This window comes from Caretta caretta, chromosome 1, assembly GCF_965140235.1.
Source record: "Caretta caretta isolate rCarCar2 chromosome 1, rCarCar1.hap1, whole genome shotgun sequence".
NCBI lineage: Eukaryota > Metazoa > Chordata > Testudines > Cheloniidae > Caretta > Caretta caretta.
The window spans coordinates 162,360,409-162,383,678 of record NC_134206.1 but is presented as its reverse complement, the minus strand read 5'-3'; the positions used below and the strand labels follow the sequence as shown (position 1 = coordinate 162,383,678).

At 40.6% G+C, this 23,270-nt stretch overlaps 1 long non-coding RNA gene across 1 annotated transcript in view; it reads left to right on the top strand.

Annotated features, from left to right (window-relative positions):
• The window catches only part of LOC142070557 (uncharacterized), a 39,427-nt gene that overhangs the window by 2,865 nt on the left and 13,292 nt on the right, over positions 1-23,270 (top strand). The window contains exon 2 of the long non-coding RNA XR_012666414.1: positions 4,935-5,019. This is a non-coding gene — a long non-coding RNA (uncharacterized LOC142070557). The remainder of the gene's footprint in view (positions 1-4,934; positions 5,020-23,270) is intronic.

Genomic DNA, 23,270 nt, shown 5'->3' with positions numbered 1-23,270 from the left:
TCATATACAGTGATCCACTATACCCACCAGATCTTTTTCTGCAATACTACTGCCTAGCCAGTCATTTCCAATTTTGTTATTGTACATTTGATTTTTCTTTTCTGAGTGCAATACTTTGCACTTTATTGAATATTATCTTGTTGATTTCAGGCCAATTAATCAATTTGTCAAGGTTGTTTGAATTCTAATCCAGTTCTGCAAAGTGCTTGAAACCCCTTCCAGTTTGGTGTCATCTGCAAATTTTATAAGCATATTCTCGACTCCATTATCCAAGTCATTAATGAAAATATTAAATAGTACTGGACCCAGGACAGACCCCTGTAGAACACAGCTAGATACAGCCTATCAGTTTGACAGCAAACCATTAAAAGCTACTCTTAGAGTGTGGTCTTTCAACCAGTTGTGCACACTTTATAGTAACTTAATCTAGACTACATTTCCCTAGTTTGCTTTTGAGAAGGTCATGTGGAACGGTGTCAAATGCTTTACTAAAATCAAGATATATCAGATCTACTGCTTCCCCCCATCCACTAGATCAGTAACCTTGTCAAAGAAAGAAATTTAAGTTGATTTGGAATTATTTGTTCTTGACAAATCCACCCTCGCTATTACTTATCACCCTATTATCCCCCTCTAGGTTTTTACAAATGGATTGTTTCATAATTTGTTCCAGTATTTTTTCAGGTATCTAAGTTAAACTCACTAGCCTATAATTCCTCAAGTTCTCTTTGTTCCTCTTCTTAAAGATAGGTACTATGATTTCTCCTTTTCAGTCCTCTGGTACCTCATCTATCCTTTATGAGTACTTGAAGATAATCACTAATGGTTCCAAGATTGCTTCAGCTAGTTCTTTTAAGTACTCTATGGTGAATTATGTCAGGCCCTGCTAATTTGTATACATCTAATTTATTTGAATATTTGTATTCTCTATTCTATGTTCTGTTGCTTTTCCCTTGTTGTTAATATTAATTGTGTTAAGCATCTGGTCACTATTAATTTTTTATTAAAGACTGATGCAAAATAGGCATTAAATACATCAGCTATCTTGATGTCATTTGTCATTAGCTTTCCTTCCTCACTAAGTAGAGGACCTACACTTTCCTTCATCCTTTCTCTTCCTCCTAATGTATTTACAGAATATATTTATAGGCATTCTGGGATGGAACCTAAGAGTCAGCATGTGTGGTCTATAGGTCTGTGCAGATACTGACCCTTCTAACTCAGCCCTGGCTTTTTACTCAAAGCCCCAGGGAGATTTAGTTGAAATAATCTGTAAAGGGGTGTGTTCTTTCAGGGTGTGCTTTTGCAGAGTAAGTGTGTGCCCACTTTGGAGGCCACTTTGCAGTTCCAAAATTTGTCTTGAAGATCAGGTAGGAAGTGTCTTTCCTGTGAAAATGATCATTTCTAGTATTCACCAACCCCATCTGAGCTCCAGCTACACAGATCCCAAAGGGCAAGAAGCTGATGGAAAAATTAATGGACTATCTGGAGTGACAAAATGAATGTGAATTTCTGAAAAACAGTGGCATTAATAATGGGCATGCTCTTCACTAACATAGTCATTCATGATAATATATGGCTGGTGAGTCATTTAATGTACGAAATTGTATTCTGCTTTGTATTCCTCAGTAATCAAAGCTTTAATGTGCACTAATACTCATACTGTGCTCTGTAGGTTTCCAACATATTTGTCATCTCAACATTTATATTTTAAAATAGCCCCCACAAGGTTTTATCCTTGTTATTAAGAAACAGATTCTTTTACTATGCTCCTGCTGGGGGTGTGGGAATCCATATTTTTAAAAGGATTAGCATCAGCCAGTCAGAGCTCATGGATTCTGGACAGTTATGGACTGATACCTATACATCTATTCCTCTTTTATGTAATTCCCTGTACTCTGACTTACACAGGAGTTCTGATATGCATAACAGCTGTGCAGTTATTTCTCAATAATCATATAGTATGGAAATGTCTGTAGTCTGATTGGCCAATAATAGCTCTAAGTATCAAAGCACAATGGTTATATTCAGTAGCATTCTCAGTGGAGTGATAATTGACAATTGTCATCAGGGTACCTTATCCATATATCTACCACACACATGGGAGCCTCAACTGTGGATCCTCTTCCCATCCAGCCACCCCACAAGTCTTAGATATAACATACAATTTTTAAAAAATGAATTAATTTTCCTGGGGAAGCGGGAGCTTTGCATTATTCAATTGGTGAGGAGAAATCAAGATGGCGGGGGTTACATGGGTGATAGTGCAGAGGGAGTAGAGCAATGGAAGTTGGAGTATAAGGAGTAACCATGTGTGACATGGACAAATGATATGAAACTGTAAGCTAATTAGAGCAGAGGGATTTATAGTAGCCTGTTAGGGTCAAGGAGAAGAACATATAGAGCATATTTTAGTATAATACTAGTAATTTACTGGTGTGCCCTCTTTATTCTGTAATAATTATCCTGGCTAATAACCTACTTCCTCTATTGGTCTAGGAGTTTGCCTAGCCCCAGATATGGTTATCATCTTGGAAACAAAAAGTGTGTTACTCTTAAAATAATACATAAGTTATACTGAATGTCACATTAGATGTACGTAGAAACTGAGTTTGATATTGAAAAATCTTTGATGAAAATCTTATGAGCTACCTTGCTTTTTAGAAGTTGTCGCATTTATGCTATTTTTGAGTCAAGATTTTAGGGAAGATTAATACTATTTTGAATGAGACTGTACAAGTTTTAACACATCATAAATTTTATATTTATGAATTTTGGGGTGGGTTTAACAAACAAAATCAAGCGGAATAATTCTTTTTGTTAATATATAGCTGTTCATCTTGAAAAAATACACATCTGATTGATTTCAAATGGACAACAAGTCTGACCCAGACTGCCCTTTATAAAAAAGGAGCCAAGGAAATATTGTATGGCAGTTAGAAAGTAAACCCCACCCCAAACTTCTATAGAAACAAGAAAACACAACAGGTGCCACAGGGCAGTAAAACACTCCCCTTATAAAAAGCAGTTTCGTTAAAATCAAACTTGTGGGACTGCATGGCTCAGAAGACTGCTAATGTACTACAGAAACTTTCACCACTAACTCATTATTTCAAATTCAGCCTACTAGTTGTCCTGTGCTATCCTTCTGTATAGATTGTGTGAGTGAGAGAAAGAGAGCAAAATTAATATTCTCCACATGTAAAATATATATAAGGCAGATTTAGAACTGAAAACAATTTTATAGCCTGAAACCCTAATATATATATATAAAATCCTGTTATGTCCTGATCTTGCCATCTTTTTCATGCACAAAACACCCTTGAATTACACGTACAGGGTAAATGTAGGCTCTAGCCCTTGTATGCAAATTAATTATAAATATACCTAACTTTGTATTACATATTGTCTGGCATGTTCAATCAAGGTAACTATTTTCAGAAACATTCCAGTTGTGGGGGGAGGGGGGGGGGAGGGAGAGAGAGAGACGTACATATAGTTTTTGGAGGTGTAGGTTATGCTTATGTGCAATAGTTCTGATGAAATATCTGACTAAGAAATGAGAAATGTATGTATTTTCCACATAGTCCTCTAATTTGAACAAAACCACATACAGGGATAAATGTGCACAGATATTTGTGAACCTAAATGTCACACAGGGGACAGACTCCAGAACCATCAGCAAGTTTTCTCAGTATTCTCCAGTAATGCATAAGTATGTTTGCATAAGCTAACTTGTAATGTGGGAGACACACACTTTCAGGTACTATAGAAAAGGCCTGTAATTCCTCCTCTCATCTTTTATTCAAGTTTGCAATACAAATTACACCTCTACCATAAATGAGAAATAGTGTTCATCCCTAGCTCACATATACACATTTTATAAAGCTAATGTGAAGTATAGAAAAGCCATAGTTTTATAAATTAGGCCTTCAGTATGTGGGGATTTTGTGCAGTGATAAATAACAGGTCTAAATATTTAGCAGAGCAAGTCATGACCTACCTGTTAACATCCATTTCAGCATTCTTTTTAGTGGGGAACTAGATTTCCTCCAGGAGAGACTGGAACAGTGCAGATCAGTTTACACTTTTTAGTTAGCATTTATGTGGCTTGTGGGTAAGATATTGACACACAGGTGGCTCTCCTTCCTCTGTTCTTGTCGACTACTGAGAGCAAAAACATTTGTATTAAATAAAAAAGGAAAAAGCACCTTTATTTTCAGAAGCAAGAGGTCATAGTATGCAAAGTGATTGATTGTTTTTAAAATCACCAAAGTGCTGTTATTTGTTTGAATTATTAAAATTAGAAGTCTTGTCAGACTAAAATTCAACTCCAGATGTATGTGTGGAGCGGGCAAGAGGGAAAAATAGCAGATGCACAATTTGGTTCTGCAGAGCTGTCTGAGTCTGTGTGCTATGCTTGTTGTCCTCTCTGCTTCAGAGTGACAATTTGGTTATTTGGGTAAGGAATCGGTGGATATGTAATTATCAGAAAATTAGGAAATAGAAGGGAAGACTAGAATGAGAATGTTCTGTTGAATATGAGGGAGAAATTTATGTATAAATTCTGCTAGAAGGGACTTCATCACTGCTAATATTGTTGACCTTGCAAAAAGTATACATATGGGCTACTGGAACAGAACTTTTGTGTGTACATATGTTGCCTGCAAGACAATTGAAGATAGTTATTTTTTATAACTCCTTGCAAATTATAGACTTACTGTAGGATACATTATTTTGCCATGTTAATCACACTGAGATTCTCTGTCCTTTTATTCTAGTAAGCAGTTTTTGTCAAGCTTAATAAAACATGGAAACAAACACTTAAAATGGAAACCAGTTTTTTTTTTTTTAATTTTTGCATGGGACTTCAGTGATTGTGAAAGTTTCTGGATGGCCAGCCCCGGAGAATGAAATCCTTTATTTATCCACAGGGCACAGAAAGCACGGAGGGTGGCAGTGCAAGATTTCCTATGCTGCCAGTGTGTCTCAGCTCTCACCGATTTGAAAGCCAAGATGGTACGCCATTTTCTATGTCCATTTCATCCTTCACCTCTCTGCTGCAACTCCCGATAAGTTTGCTAATTGATTCCATTTATGGTGGTGATTTTGATGATGTGACACTTTTTCTCTTCCAGTTGGACTGAGACCATCAATTTATTTTATATAGCCCATCAAATAGCCAACCAATAGTAACAACTTTCAGTCTCTATTGGTCTGAGCACTGTTGGCCCACATGCAAAAGATTCTGTATCCCGCACCACTACTCTGAGTCATCCAGTCCCCCAGGAGTTGTGTTTTGCAGGCAAACATTTTGTTTTGAATTTTGTTAAGGTGTCAATCCTTCAGAAAGTTAACAACAGTAAATAGGCATGGAAAAGAACAAAGCTTATTAAGTTACCATTCAGGTATGTTTTATTGATTTCTTCTGTGCCTCTCATTGGAATTTGATGGGCAGGGCTAATAATAAGTTTATTTAATGTGATCTATAAGTTGAGTCAGATATGAATGTTCAGATGTTAAGCATAGACTGATCCCTTTCTAGCTGTGGAATTTTGATAGCTGATTCAGGGTTTAGGTTAATTAGCATTAGCGAGAGTCTAATATTTGCGTCAGAGCTGATATGAAAAGATTCCTGTTTCCTCCAACCAGGGATTTCAAGAGCTTTGTATTTAAATATTTAGAGTCCACACGTAACAAGGCCAAAGGTGAGGCAATTTATTCGCCATGCACAGTTTTAGAGGTCACTTAGTTTCAAGAGTAGTGTACATTGTTGTTTATGGAACAACTGAGATATTTTGAAAATACATATGTTTCACGCTTGGCTAAGGGCAGCTGTTAAAAATGACTGCAGTTTGACCTACAGGCTGAAAAAAGAAACAAACTACTTTGTTCTAGCAGGGTATGATGTTTGTGGGAATTTGAACAACAGAAATATTGGGGACTGAGGATTTTTGTTTCCTCAGATTTCTTAGTCTGAGGTTAGATGTTACTGTTTTATGGTCTGCAGTTAGACTATATTTGTACAATTACACAATAGTGTTAGAATGGGCAGTGAAATCACCTAATTTAGGTATGAGCATTAGTTATTTAACAATTCTTTTGTGGTGTACTGTAATCTCTGAAAAGTTTTAAAATTCAGAAAGCTCCAAAATATCCCTAGTACTCCATCGGGTTAAACATTCTGAATAGTACAAATCTCTTTAAGGTGTAGGTTCTTTTAAATGCCCTTTAAGTTCACTAGGAACATGAAGAACTTGATTTGACAGTTCAGCCATCAGAATTGGTCCAGAGAAGCATACAAATAGTAAGACAAGCACAGACTGATGGAAGATGATCAAGTTTGTGGTAAAGCAGCACAACCAAAGTGGCAGTATAGGAAAGTTTGTGGATAGTGAAGGGAGGATCTCAGAGGAAAAAATGGAAGTTTGGCAGAAGTGAGTGAAAGAAAAGAGAGAGAGCCCTGGAAGCACAATCAGAATGTTGGGAGCAGGAGTGGGATCTGGATGCAGAGAAAAAGGGGAAAGGAGTTTAAAACAGATGTATGGGAGGCATGGGAGAGGGGTACATACAGAGAAGCTATGCAGTCTCAGAGTTGCAGGTGAGGACCATATGTGCTTCAATTCTGAAAGTGCTGAGTAAACTATGGGGATAAAAGTGATTTCTCTGTAACATTTCCTAAGAAATTATGAGTGAAAATCATTTTCTCAGTCTCATAATTTCTCCCTGAAGATTTTATATCTTAATTTTATTTTTAAAAAAATCTCAGCTTTCTCTTTCTTTGAATCACCTGCTGTTCACTACAGTCCATAAGTGCTTGTTACAAATTGGTAATTTAGTCGACCTTAATTATTATTTACCACCTTTAGTGCCTTAGTGAAGCCATTAAACAGGTAGTCTCAGGAAGAGGGAACACTGATAATAAAGTCTTGAGAACTTCTGTACTGTTCACTCAATGGGAAGTACAACACATCACAGCAATTTGTATCAGTTGGAACACTGAGAAGGCAAAGAGAAAGCTGTTTGGTGAATGAGCGAAGGGGATTAAATAAATGAGTGTCACCAACACTAATATCTGTTTAACATTCGCTGTGGATAGCACCGGTTCTTTCACCTTGCAGCTGTAGAGAGCTGGTTCAAAGAATAGGTTTTAAACTGTAGCTTCTGTAAATAATACATTTGTGCCTGTACTGTGCAGTTTTAATGCTGGTTACAGAAGCACTGCACAGTTCAAACATAACATTGTTTCTCTCAGAACATGGGGCTATCATCAGTTGACCTATGGGTAAAGAGGGTAGTTTTAATTCTTGAACTGCTAATTACATGGGACCAGATAGTCTCCCCCAAGCAGAACATTGGTGTGGGTGAGGGGAGTCTTCCACATCCCCAGATTGTTCTGTCGGGGAATGGGGTTTGCCCCAACCTCTCCTTGGTCTGGTCTCCAAAACCATAGATCCCATGTGATATGCTAGAGGCCAGGGGCCAGCAGAGGTCACTCTGAACCTCTTTGCTCCACAGGCAATGTGTGCATGATTCAAGAACTCAGAAAGGCACTATCCTGCCCCTTCTAGGTGTCAGGGAGGAAGATGCTCACAGCACACCCTTGCCCTTCCCTTCCTACCTACCCTGATTCTCCCTCTCCCTAGGTGCTCATCCCTAACAGAGTGCTCCACCTAGGATTTGAATACAGGTAGAAGTGGTGCAGTAGAGGCAGCAGGGGAAGGTTCATGCTCAGAATGTCCCAACTACTTCAGAGTTCCCAGAGGATGGATGGCATGCCCCAGAAAACCGTATGGACAGCAAATGCCTAAGTGAAATCTTCTGTATAGCAGTGGGGACCCTGGACCTTTCATTTAATTTCTCTTTTGGGAGCAGAGTTCAGAAGTGACTTTGCAATTCCCATAAAAGTGTGCGTGGTGTGCTGGGAAAGGAGATAGGTACTGTAAGGGACAAGAGGAATGTTAAAATGATGGGTTGGTGAGTAAAACCCATCTGCTTTCTTAGATGGGCTCCTGTTACCAGCGTCCCCTGTCTTTTAGAGATTGTCAGTGGAAGGGGAAAGAGGACCGGAAAAGAATAATCTCTGTTGTAATTCCTGCTGTCTTCTTGTAATAAATATTGAATAAGAAAAATTTAATAATAAAAAGCACTACAGGTTAAACAGCCTAAAAAAATCATTGGGCTGAAGCTCTGTCTTAATGAAGTACAAGAGAGAAAAACTCTTTTAATCAAATATAACTTTAGTAGGGACATGTGTCCCCTTAATAGCATTTTTCATTTAGTTTTTTTTATCAACTGGAGGATGTGCTTGGTAGTGACATATTAGTGTACTCCAACTTATTATGTCCCTTAACAGGCTGTCTAAACACAGGCATTTACGACACCGTATAACTGCTGAACATATCAAAACAGGACTGGGGTTTGCTCGGGGCCAGCCCAACCCATACCCAAAGTATGCAGCTGCCTAGGGCACCACATTTCCTGATGCCCTAGGCAGCGGCGCGCGGCTCCAGCCTCTGCTCCACCTCCTCCCCGGGGCCCCCAGCCCCTGCTCCGCCCCCGCTCCCCTGAGGGCTGCAGCCGGGGTCGGGGCTGCACTCACGGGTGCGGCGGCGGCGGGTAAGTGCAGCTGCCAGGCCCCAGCCGCCCCGCCCGTGAGTGCTGGGGGGCTGCCCCAAGACTGGGAGCCGGCGGCGCGGAGCGGAGCGGGCTGGGGCCGGGCCGCTGCACTTACCCGCCGCCGCCGCACCCGTGAGTGCAGCCCCGACCCCGGCTGCAGCCCTCAGGCTTGGGGGGGGGGGGGGCAGCGGGGAGACTGCCCCCCTGCACTCACCGGGCGGCAGGAAGTGGAGGGCCCTGGCCCCAACCCCCTCCACTCTGCTGGCTCGTGCTGGGGGGCAGTTTCTCCCCGCCCTTCAAGCCTGCTCCTGCCGCCCCCCGCGGGGGCCTGGGGCCCCACACAGCCCCCCCACGGTGGGGCTACGTAGGGCACCAAAATGGCTAGAGGCGGCCCTGGGTTTGCTTTAATTATGAGATTGCAAAGCCTGAGTATTTTGGTCAAAGGCAGCAGACCCATTTTATGAATGTGAGCTCAAAACCCGGTATCTTCCAAGGATTCAATTTAAATCTCCAGTATCTTTAATAATGCTGAAGAGCAGGCCTGGCTGGGGAGAGGCAGAGCACAGAAAGTCGGCAGAGAGAGACCACTAATTTGATGCAGTTTGACAATGTGAAAACGTCAGATGAATCCAAATAACACTTTAGCATATTGTTGGAAGAAATTTCAGGATCTGAAAAAGAGATATACTGTACTTTATTTCCAAAACACACCATGATAAATACGTGTCATAAGCTAGTTGACCTTTTAGGATCTAAAGCTGGGGTTTGTTTTTGACATGCTTTTAAAGGGTATATTTTTGCCAGGTTTGCCAGAAAGGTTCATCCAGTCAGGCTTCAGAGAAAAGTCCTATTCAGAAGAGGATTCTGGACAAAGGGCTTTCATTTAACTTGTACAGAAAAAAGTCAATGTATTAAAAACGTAAGTGGAGTAGAACCTTGCTAATCCGTATGTTATGCTGCACACCCATAAATGTGCAGTCTTTGCCTACTTCTCAGCAAAAGATGTAATGGCAAGATGGTGTAGTGTGGTCTTACTATTAAGATTTTGTGATTTTTACAACATTTATTACACTAAATTTACCAGTACAGTCTTCTGAATTATTAACATAAATAAGCAAACTAAATGACGGTTGTCAAAATAAATGAACAGAGTATATTATATGATGCAGTGTTGGCTTATTTCTTGTCTTTGTTCACTTATTCATTAATTTGCAAATGATAGTAATTCACAGTTCATCTGCCAGCCACTACTGTGAATTAGTAAGGTTCTACTTTACGTCTTATGTTTGTTTACTGCACTAGTACACAGTGTGACTGATAATGTATGTTCAGTTGTTGGATATACATCTATATTTGAAGTTATTTGTGAGGATAAAACTGAGGATTATGCATGTCATTAGAAGCTCAGGATGAAAGCAAAACTTTAGGATGCTCTGTATATATTTGCAAAAAGAAAAGGAGTACGTGTGGCACCTTAGACACTAACCAATTTATTTGAGCATGAGCTTTCGTGAGCTACAGCTGGGCATACTTAAAAAAATACTCATGAAACTGGGACTAGACTTCTGATTTTTAAGAGAAAATCTGGCTGGGAGTTGCCTTCACATTTTGGACGACAGAGTTTAAGTAGCAAATTTCTCCCCTTTCCAGTCCCAGTTATCAAAGTGTGGGGGTGGGGGGGGATTTTACAGGAATGTGAGTCTTCTCCTTCTCTGGTCCAGTCACAGTGTATACACTCAAATTGTCGAGTGAATATGTGTATGAAAATGTGTGGATCCAAGCAATCATTTGCACTGCCTATGTTTAAGGCCAGCTGCAAGGGTAACAAGATTGCATAGATGTCTAGTGACAATTAAGATCTGTATTCATTAGTTTACATCACCTACTTCCTTTTGAAGCATGTTTGCATGATAGAAAATATTTAGACTATCAATCTGACTTCCCAGTACTATAGTAAATTTGGGCAAACATAAGGACACTTTTCTGCAGCATGGATACTGAAATTCCTTATACATTTTGAAAGCTATACTCTTCTCTTGATTTACCACTGTACCATCCATTGACACTAACAGCATCTGATAGAATAAATTAAAGCCCTGATCCAGGAAAGCACTGAAACACATGCTTAACTGTAAGCCAGAGAATAGTCCCATTGACTTGTTAAGCACATGTTTAAGTGCTTGGTTGGACTGGGGCTTAAAAGAACCAACCCCTTTGTGTCATCATCTTCTAGTACCATGTATTGTATCATACAGCTCATGTCATCCTATAAACAAAAGGCTCTAAAAGCCTTACTTGGTAAAGCTGATATATGGTTCAGGTATATATTTGGTAACAGGCATTCTGCTAGCACTCAGTGTAGTCAAGCTTACATGAAAACTTTGATCATAACCGTTCTGCTCATAATTTCACAAACTCTCAGGGTGGAACTGCTCTGCGTGGCAAACAGCTGGGTTGCCTGCACTTGTTTACAGGGTAGATAGAGACTTTCTTCCTGTGAGGAATTTTCATGCTACTTTAGGGTGGAAATCACTGAGGCAGATGAAGCTGCCTCCTCCTTTTGTGGAAAGTTATTGCAGGTTCAGAACTCCAGGCTTAATTTTTAGGTGTTATTTTCCTTCCCGTCCCAGGGCCTGCTGAACTCCCAGGAAGTGTTGAGGGAGAGAGATAAGCAACTGAGTCACTTCTACTGAAATATAGCAACTGTGTCACCTCTAATAGGGATGCCAGCTAGATTAAAAAAAAAAAAAAATTAGTCTGTATCAACTGGGACTCATCGATCCAAGCTCATTGCTAGGTGATTAAAAAAATGCAAAGAATATGAACTGTGACCCCAAACTTCTACTTCCTGGAGCAGTCAATAAACGAATTTTAAATTCCAAAACAAGAGATGGGTTTCAGAGTAGCAGCCGTGTTAGTCTGTATTCACAAAAAGAAAAGGAGTACTTGTGGCACCTTAGAGACTAACCAATTTATTTGAACATAAGCTTTCGTGAGCTGATGCTCAAATAAAAAACAAGAGATGAGATCCCCCCTCCTCACATTGCTGTGTAATGTACTGTACACCAGTTTGTTGTTCCCCTCCATCCCAGCAATGGCTGCATTTCAATCCTGCCACAAGCATGCAGTTGTAAAACACTTTGGGACTTTGCAACAAAAGTATGAGAGTTCCTCATTTCTGTCATGGATATTGTAGCCACAGCATCTCATGGTAGGTCTCCAACAGCCTGTCAGCCTTACTGTCTCCTGAGTCCAACAATGGCATACACCCAAGGAGAAAGAAATCAAATTTCAAGTATCAGCTCCCTCTTGAGAATGTCACCCCTCCATCGCCTTTAATTAAACTAAGTGCCACGTCAGTGAAGAGTTAAATCAAGAATGCCAGCCCCCACTTGAACTGCCAGGCTGTTGCACTAAACCACTGAAGAAAAGAACGGATTCAAATGGGTGAAATAGGTATGTGGAACAGCACACCACAGTATATATGAAGAATAGCGGAAGAAACTGTGCTGCTCCTGAGCAACTCAAATGCAGAGAAACCCTGTTGACCACAGTATTCCTGAAAGTCTTACCAGTATCTACTCTACAAACTAATTTCTGAAGTGAAATCTTCGCGTGATGCGTCAATGTTCAGGTTGCTGATGTGCTCAGTGGCAAGGGGACTGGTTAGGGTGACCAGATAGCAAGTGAGAAACATCGGGATGTGGGGCAGGGCAGTAATAGAGTCCTATATATGACAAAAATCCTAATATTGGCACAGTCCCAATAGTATTGGGACGTCTGGGGAAGCTCATTTCAGAGATCGAAAGATATTGAGTGCTTACCTGAGATTTTCAAAGTCACAAAGAGTAGTTAGATGCCAAACTCCCAATAATTTTCAATTGAGATTTGGAAACCTGTTATCTTGCCTTTGAAAATCTCCCTCTTAAAATTTACATTTAACCTCCAATTTAATTTTAAAATTGTCAAAGTGAAAGATGGTCAAATCTTTGCACTCCAAAATTCATTAAGGTCCTAAAGTTTCTTGATCAGATGATTGCCACCGTTCTCTGTAATGGCCTGGAGAAGGGCTTTTTAAAACTTAGTTTGAACTATTCATCACTTTCTGTCCAGGGCCAATCCAAACCCATCAATGAAACAACATTTAGTGTTAGATATTCCTCAAATTTATGTATTAAGTGGGAAAATAATAGAAAACTAATGTGAACATATACACGATTGTTTCCCAAAAATACTCACATTGGACACAGCCCAAAGGTTCAGAACTGGCCAATGGGAGCCATCACAGGGCCTAATAACATCAGCCACACTATCAGAGGCTCGTTCACCTGCACATCCACCAATGTGATATATGCCATCATGTGCCAGCAATGCCCCTCTGCCATATACATTGGTCAAACTGGACAGCCTCTACGTAAAAGAATAAATGGACACAAATCAGACGTCAAGAATTATAACATTCATAAACCAGTTGGAGAACACTTCAATCTCTCTGGTCACGCGATTACAGACCTGAAAGTTGCGATATTACAACAAAAAAACTTCAAATCCAGACTCCAGCGAGAAACTGTTGAATTGGAATTCATTTACAAATTGGATACAATTAACTTAGGCTTGAATAGAGACTGGGAGTGGCTAAGTCATTATCCAAGGTAACCTATCCCCCCCCTCCTCAGACGTTCTTGTTAAATCCTGGATTTGTGCTGGAGATGGCCCACCTTGATTATCATACACATTGTAAGGAGAGTGGTCACTTTAGATAAGATATTACCAGCAGGAGAGTGGGTTTGTGTGTGGGGGGTGGGGGTGTGTGTGAGAAAACCTGTATTTGTGCTGGAAATGGCCCAACTTGATTATCATACACATTGTAAGGAAAGTGATCACTTTAGATAAGCTATTACCATCAGGAGAGTGGGGTGGGAGGAGGTATTTTTTCATGCTTTGTGTGTATATGAAAAGATCTTCTACACTTTCCACAGTATGCATCTGATGAAGTGAGCTGTAGCTCACGAAAGCTTATGCTCAAATAAATTGGTTAGTCTCTAAGGTGCCACAAGTACTCGTTTTCTTTTAACTTACACTGTTCTGCTAAATCAGCAGAGTCTGAGCTGCAAATTTAGGCAAAGCAAAAAACACTACACTAACATGGTAGTGGATGTATTGTTTCTTGACTTTAGCAAAGCTTTTGACACGGTCTCCCACAGTATTCTTGTCAGCAAGTTAAGGAAGTATGGGCTGGATGAATGCACTACAAGGTGGGTAGAAAGCTGGCTAGATTGTCGGGCTCAACGGGTAGTGATCAATGGCTCCATATCTAGTTGGCAGCCGGTATCAAGTGGAGTACCCCAAGGGTCAGTCCTGGGGCCGGTTTTGTTCAATATCTTCATAAATGATCTGGAGGATGGTGTGGATTGCACTCTCAGCAAATTTGCGGATGATACTAAACTGGGAGGAGTGGTAGATACGCTGGAGGGGAGGGATAGGATACAGAAAGACCTAGACAAATTGGAGGATTGGGCCAAAAGAAATCTGATGAGGTTCAATAAGGATAAGTGCAGGGTCCTGCACTTAGGACGGAAGAATCCAATGCACAGCTACAGACTAGGGACTGAATGGCTAGGCAGCAGTTCTGCGGAAAAGGACCTAGGGGTGACAGTGGACGAGAAGCTGGATATGAGTCAGCAGTGTGCCCTTGTTGCCAAGAAGGCCAATGGCATTTTGGGATGTATAAGTAGGGGCGTAGCGAGCAGATCGAGGGACGTGATCGTTCCCCTCTATTCGACATTGGTGAGGCCTCATCTGGAGTACTGTGCCCAGTTTTGGGCCCCACACTTCAAGAAGGATGTGGATAAATTGGAGGGAGTCCAGCGAAGGGCAACAAAAATGATTAGGGGACTGGAACACATGAGTTATGAGGAGAGGCTGAGGGAGCTGGGATTGTTTAGCCTGCAGAAGAGAAGAATGAGGGGGGATTTGATAGCTGCTTTCAACTACCTAAAAGGGGGTTCCAAAGAGGATGGCTCTAGACTGTTCTCAATTGTAGCAGATGACAGAACGAGGAGTAATGGTCTCAAGTTGCAGTGGGGGAGGTTTAGATTGGATATTAGGAAAAACTTTTTCACTAAGAGGGTGGTGAAACACTGGAATGCGTTACCTAGGGAGGTGGTAGAATCTCCTTCCTTAGAGGTTTTTAAGGTCAGGCTTGACAAAGCCCTGGCTGGGATGATTTAACTGGGAATTGGTCCTGCTTTGAGCAGGGGGTTGGACTAGATGACCTTCTGGGGTCCCTTCCAACCCTGATATTCTATGATTCTATGAACATACAGAAATGATATCATCATTGCTGTACTGAATCAATAAATGAGACATAGGTCTTCTTGTCAAAACAAAATAATGTACAGAACATTAAATCATGTGCTGTTGATGACAGAGTAATGTTGTGATTCGTTGACTTGGATTTTGTTATTGTTAGACTGCAGTATCCAATTTCTTTTAAGTGCCAGTCTAACTAAGTGTTATATTTCTCTGTGCACAGTGCTTGTGTTACTGATGAGAAAGAGAGAGATTAAGACAAAAGAACATAAAGAGATCGCTATTCAAATTTACGTCCCTCAGCTGTGTGAGCAAATCCTCTATTTGGGAGCTCAAACCAGCACTTAGGTGCCTAAAACTGGTATTTTGGGTAAGCACCTCAGGAGCCCAAGTTTAAAACTGGGCTCACATGATCATTTCTGTGTTTGTCTGTATAATTGTGTATACAGTGTCTCTATTTAAAAAAGTCAACATTTACCAACCGTTACCACATGACAGAATTCTAAATATAGAGAAATCATCATCATCGGTGATCCTTTGATTCAAAGATGATCTCTACCATGGATTTACATATGGGACCTCAGATGACTCAGGAGTCCGATCCTGGAACCTCAGATCCATCGGCAGTAGATACAGACATTTCCTGGCAGGTCAGCTGCCTGCTGAGTGAAAATTCTTTTTCCCTTCCTTCTCTTTCTTTTTCAACTTTGAGGGCAAGGCACTTCTTTTTGAAGCGGGCCACTGTCTGATGGAAGATGTGGCACCACTGAGGTTGGTTAGTAACTTGCTCCTCCCAGCTTGTGATGTCCACATCAGTTTTCTTGAGATATGCTTTCAGTGTGTTTTTGTAGTGTTTCCTCTGACCACCACAGGATCTCTGACCATGAGTGAGCTGAGAGTAGAGGACATGTTTTGGGAGGTGAGAGTTTGGCACCCACACACAATATCCAGCCCAGCAGAGTTGGTGCATGAGAATCATTGCTTCAATACTGATGACATTGGCTTCAATGAGGATGCTGGCATTAATGCAGTGATCTTCCCACTTGATGCAAAGGATCTGTGACACCCTGGCAAGCCAATATTCACCATTGTCATGTAATTAGAATATGTTTTGTATAAAGTATGCTTTGTGAGGTATCATTCTAAAAGTCTTGATCTGCTAGACATTAATATCTCGTTGGATTGTATGTGCTATCGTATGTGAAGTTATGGTGTTTGGCTATGTATGTGTTAGTGAAACATGTTGTGAGGTTGAAAACACCCACAAGCAGCCTTTCGGGTACAACAGTAAAAAGGCCAAACAATGTTAACAGCTTATTGAGGAAATGCACATAAGCACAAGGATTACCCCAGGAACTGTGTACAATAGAAATGTCTCAGAGATAGCACTACAGAATGGGAACTGTTTGACCCAGGTCACAGCAAAAGAGCTTTCCTGCAAATGGGAAGAAGATATAAAAGGGGGACAATGACATTATGATGGTACCTCACTCTCCCTACAACAACACATCTGGAAACACCTGAGGGGCAAGGACTGAACTGTGGAAAATGTGGTCCCAGGCTAGAGAGATTTTTAGCCTGTGTATGAAGACCTGGGAAAGCTAAGGCAGCTTGTGCCTTAAGAATCTGCCAGCCTGTTTATCACTTAGGGTGAGAATTTGCTAATTCATATCCTACCTATCCAATATGTTAAGATCAGTTTGTGGTTTTGTTCATTTAATAAGGTAATCTGCTTTGAGCTGCTTGCTATCACTTATAATCAATTAAAACCTATCTTTTGTAGTTAAACTTGTTTTTGTTTTGTCTAAAACCAGTGGGTGGAAATTATACCTTGGGGCAGAAAGTTGTTGCATCTCTTTCTCCACATTGAGGGAGGGGGCAAATTTTATGAGCTTATGCTGTACAGTTCCCTGTGCAGAGCTGATCTCAGCATCTGTGTGTTAAGCTGCAGCTGGGTGTGTTCCTATCTGTGTATATGTTGGTGAAAGAGAAAGCTTGGAGAGCTTGGCAACTTATCACAGCAACATAGTGTGAAAGGGAGCCCAGGCTGGTGGGTCAGGCAGGCTCAGTGGTACCCCAGACCCAGGTGGCACCCTAAAGAGAGGTGGAACCCATCACAGGATTTTCAGGAGGCATCATTGGTGGTACCTCTCCAGACTCTTGAGGTGCTGTCAATAGATCACCCAGGTTTTGCATCTTTAAAGGAGTGCAGAAACAACAATTGTCTTATGGACCTGAATATTGGTGTCCCGTCATAGGTCACGGTCCATGAAAAATATGTCAGAGCAATTTCCCAAAGGAAGCACTTGTGCACTGGATCCTGTGCTGGATCTCACTGTCGATTTTTGCGTTTTGAGAAAGTTGGCTACTGAGGTAGCAGAAGTGCTTGACTTTCTCCAATCTGTCCTGCTATGGTGATTTGTGGTGGGTCATATGCAAGTCCTAAAGCAGGCTGATGGAGCACTTTAGTCTTCTCAATATTGAGTGAGAGTCCTAGACTTTGGTAAACTTGTGCAAAAAACCCCAGTGTGGACTGAAGGTCATTCTCAGTTTGCACAAGGATGGCACAGTCATCAGCATACTGAATATCAGTAATGAATGCTCTAAGGACTTTAGACTTCGAGCAGAGACGTCAAAGATTGAAAAGCTGCAAATCCATTCTGTATTGAATGTCAACTTCACTGGGGAGGTGGTCTTTAACAAGGACCAGAATGACTGCTAAATAGATGGAGAACACGGTTGGGACAATAATGCATCCTTGCTTAACCCCAGTTTTGATGACAAAAGGGTCCATTTCTAGGCCATTACAGAGAATGGTGGCAGTGATCTGATCAAGAAACCTTAGGACCTTAATAAATTTTGGAGTGCAGCCAAATCTGGCCAGAACTTTCCACAGGGCTTCACAATTGATGCAGTCAAAGGCCTTTGTCAAATCGATGAAGGCCATGTACAGGTCCTGATTTTGCTCCCAAGACAATGAATAATGTTACAGATATTATCGTTGCCCTAAAAACTACTTTAGTTTTCTTTATCCAGGGACCCACACCAGCAACTATCCTTTAGGATCTCATCCATTTTTACCTTCTCACCAGGAATCAATAGTCTTAAGTGTATTCTGGGTGTAGTAATAGACATTATATTTAAATAAAGACCCAATTGATACTTTCACCAAGGAGTAGGTCTACTCAGAATTCTCAGACACACCAAACCGCAAACACAGGTCTAGCTTCCATCCAGTCCTACCTGAACATCATGACATTTTTTTGTCTGGGTAATTAAAGGGTTATGTATTCTAGTTTGTCATTAAAGCAGAATCCAAACTCTTTTCACACAGGATTGCACACCATCACATTGCAGTGATTTTGGAAGTGGGTCACTAGATTCCTGGACAAGAAAAGGTGCCTAAACTTAATCCAGGCAGGTCATAGAGGTATGACTGTATGGCTCAAGTTTGTTAATAGCAGTAAATCAGACCAGATATCCCTGGGTACCTCTCATCTATAGACAAAGTAAACATGGACTGTTTGATATCCATAAAAGTACCTTGGATGTTAATAGCTAAATAAATTATCTGAAAAACAGCAAGCTCTATTCAGATCAAGTATTTTCCCATCAGCACTTAACAGTGCCATAGAATGAAGAAGAACCAGTTCCCACCCTTCATAGAAACAGAAGGAGACAAGAGCGGAGAAGACTTTTCCTTCTATAGTTGTTCTGGAGAGAAAAGTAGGGAGCACTAGTGAGCTGTTACATCTAACTGTTTAAAAGGGGCTTGGCTCTACAGTATATCAACATGGGGCAGAAGGCTTGGTGCAAACCTCAAATATATCTTCAATATTTCAGCCATCATCAATGATGATCCTCGATAAATAAGTTTAGGCAGTATGTAAAGAGCAGTATAGCAAAGTATCTGTGTATATAGTCTACCTGTCATCTCTTTACTGGACATACATCATTATCTGACATAAAGTACTGTGAATTTGTTCTCTTCTGGATCCTTCCCTAATCCATCTTAAGTAAGGAAACTGGCATGTGGAATGTTTTGCAGATTGATCAGCTTTAGTACATATATTGCTTTGCTTCTCTGGCCCTACTGATGTTTCCCTTTGTATTCTATAACTATAGAGCAAGCAACCATTTTTTTATGTTTGATCTCTATAGTTCTTATGAAGAAGAATGAGCAAAAAATGTCCAGTGCCTGGAGGAGCAATTTTACACCATGACAGGTGTTAGCCAGATGCACTACTCTGCCCTGCAGTGACTAGGAGGCCCTAGCAGATTCTTCTTTCTGGTAACAACTGCTTGTAGATTATATTTATTCATACATGTAATGTTTTGGGAAGTGAAATATATAATGAGGACATTAGAACAAAAGTCAGGGAATAAGAGGGATCTCTTTCTAACTTCATACACCTACTAACTGTCACTTGCTCTCTCTGTCAGTCCAACTTTTGTTTTTTTGGAAGGCCCAAATTAACCTGTTCTAAAATGTGCTGAACGTCTGCAGCCCTTATTGACTTCAATGGGCTTTTGAAAATCAAGCCGAAAATCTACTCCTTAGATGTAAATAGGGGATAAATTGTATATTCTCATCCAGTGATCTGTATGAGTTATATGTTTACTAACAACCTACATTGCACTGTACCTTGAAAAATATGATGTCTTGAGTATTTGTTCTAATTCTGTGTATTGTTAAAACTTGGTGGAAAGAGATGTCAAAGTCTTAACTATTTTGGATTATTTCTAAGAGGTCTATGATAGCGATGACCATAAATTCCTTTGTGTATTTACATACATGAGTCATACAGTATATCTTTCTTCCACAGAACAAGACTATACTGATTAATCTTGATCTGATATCTGATGCTCATATTTGAAAGCAGCAGACTCTACAGGGCTATCATTATAGGCAGATGAGTCACATTCCGTTTTGAATTTTTTGGCTAGTCCTGTTGTTCTGGGTAACATCTACAGTAGGCTTTTAATATCATGATAACACTTATATGGTGTTTGACATGTTCAAAATACTGTACAAATATCAGCCAATTAATCCTCACAACACCTAGCTGAGGTGAATATGGATGTATTAACACCAAGGGGTTAAAGTAAAGGAGAATGCGAGGGAAGGAAAGCACAACTCCGCCTCTTTGGCTAAAAGATATGGGTAGCTCCCTCTCCTCTCTCTGCCTTGTATGAACAGTGCTCCTTCACAGCTCCCCTTCCTCTTTGATTGGTGCAGTGAAGGTTCCTGCTCCTATTTCAGTCTAATTTAACCTCTGATCATCCCTGTTTTACAGATGGAGAAACCAACTGAGAGATTAAGTGAATTGCACATGGCCACACAGTGAATCAGTGGCACAGCCAGGATTAGAACTCAGGACTCCTACCCCTGTTCTCATTCCATTGCACACTTCTAAGTGTGCAGGTGGCTAAAGTGTAGGCAGCAAATGTGCCTTGCTCTGGATTAGCAGCAATGTATGCAATGTCTTGGGCTTCCATTACATCCTATGTATCAAGAAATGGTAAACACATTTATGCTAATCAAAATATATTTAAAGAATAAATCCACACTCGCCTTTTTAAATGTAGATGATTACTTTAAAGCGAGTCTTGGATTTTGTGTACAAAAACATACTTGACTTTGTTTACATACAAGGACTTCTGTGGATATACATTGTGTCCATTTAATTTTCAAAAGCAAGCTACTTAGTTCTATAAATATAAACTGTCCACAATAATGGATTCCTACTGTGTCTCTCAGTGGTTAACTTTTGGACCCAAATATAAAAAGGCCAGGTTTTATGCTTTCATCATAGAAATGTAAATGCCTTTCTACTTCTCATGATCCAGACTGTGTGCTAACATCTACCCTTTCTCCACTGCTTGAAGTATCTCCTGGTGGCTAATGCATGGACATACAATATAAATGTGGGGAAGGTAGAATACTGGCTGGTGTACTCACATGGAGTGAAATTCACCCCAGTTTAGAGGGCCAGTACAAGGCTTATGCAACAGTGAAGTCACACCTGAGCCATCAAAATAGGGCCTTGTGATGCTAGCAATTACGGACATCAGTTAGCTTTGGATCAGGCTTTATAGCTTCAACCCAGCATACTGCTTAAACTCATGCTTAGTTTTTTAAGAACATAAGTAGACCCATTGGCTTGAATATGATTACTCACGTGTTTAAAGTTAAGCATGTCCTTAAGTGCTTTGTTGGAGCAGGTTCTGTATTAGACACAGCAGAACAAGGGATGACACTAAAGGAAGCAAGTAGTGTAGGAATAAAATAATTAGAGCAGGGAGAGAGTTGAGCCTATTATTATCCATGTATGCATGCTGTCAGTTCCTTTATTTTGATTTTAATATATTATAGATTGAGCTTCAGTCTGGTCACTGCCCACAGTGATGGAAAACCAACCCAAAACAATAATATTTGAAGAAAGTAGGAAGTGCTATGCATGGTGCACCAGACCAGGTGGATGCACTAAATTGCTAGGAAAATGTTTGTGGTGTAACTATGCAATATATTGAAGGTATCTCATACACTAGATGCTATCCCTGTATAATACATACAGTCTATTATAAATAATCAGCTGTCTATAATAAGATGATATCACCCACAACGACCATGTCCCCGCCGATAGTCATAAGAAAAAATAATAATCTGTGTGGACACCCCCCTGCAGATGAAACCATATACTCGATCATTATATCAAATGTATCAGGAAAAAAATTTACTGAAATCCTTAACAAATATCATAGCCACCAAATCTTTCGCTGCTGAGATAGTAATCAAATCAGCAGACAAAGGAGGCACTATTCAAATCCTCAACTGTGCTAACTATGTCAATGAGGCCAACAAACAACTCTCCAACACCACTTACTATAAAGAACTCAAAGACGACCCCACACCACAATTCACAAAGGAATTTAAGGATATCACTAAATCCATCATCTCCAAGAGAAACTCTGCAACCTCATTCTCCATGAACCCACCCAAGGGAACCTTCTACATGCTTCCCAAGATACACAAACAAGGGAATCCAGGCAGACCTATCATATCTGGCCATGGCACTCTTAGAGATGGAATATCAGGACTCATGAAAACTATTCTGAAACCACACAGCACACAAAGGGACAGTTTCCTCCAGGAGGCAACCAACTTCCTCCAGAAACTCTGGATCATTAACAACTTTCTTCAGAATACCAACCTTTCCACCATGGATGTCACCATCCTATATACCAACATCCCTCACCATGATGGCACTATTGCCTGCCTCAAATATCTACAAGACATTGGACAACACTCAAATAGTCACTTCAAACTCATCCATTTCGTCCTCACTCATAACAACTTTACATTTAACAACAAACACTTTGTTTGAGCCATGGGTACAGCCTTGGGTACTAGAATGGCTCCCCAATATGCCAACCTTTCATGGGTCACCTTGAGGAAAAGTTTCTAGAAAAATGCACTACAAAACCAATGATATACTTGAGATATATTGATGATATTTTCATCCTCTAGACAGATGGCCTAAACACCCCCATAGATTTCCATCACAATGTCAACATCCATCATTCACCCATCCACCTCTGTCTAGAACAATCCCACACCGGCATCAACTTCCTGAATGCTACAATCAGCTTCAGCAATGGAACCCTACAGACAACTATATACAAGAAACCCCTGCATCACCATACTTATCTCCACAGATCCAGTAACCACCCCAACACACCAAGAAATCTGTTATCTACAGATACTAGGCACTCAGATACCCAGAATATACTCCAAGGAGAAAGTCTGAGTTTCACACTTTAACACACCTAAAACTGCCTTCACCAGACAAGGACATACCATCAGAAAAGTAGATTGCATTATGGAGTAGGCCATCCAAATGCTGTGAGAGAACCTGTTTCAATACAGAATCCCCTCTCCACTACTGACCTCACATGCCTAGTTGTCACCTACCACCCCATACTGGAACCCATACGGAGTATCATTAAACAGTTACAACCCACACTCGATGGGGACCACATCATGAAATAAATTTTTACCAAACCTTTTCCCCTGGTCTTCAAACAGTGTCTCAGCCTCACCAAATTCATGATCTGAAGCAAGCTCCTCACAGACCGGGACCCATCAAATTAATGTGGCACCAAACCCTGCCAGAACAAATGCAAACCTTACAGACATATCTCCACTGCCATGATGATCAATACCTCCCACTATTTACCTGCCAAGATTCATGGGTCCTACACATGCCTATCACAATATATGGTGTACCTCATCTAGTGCATCAAATGCCTCAACAACTATGTGGGTGAATCTAGAC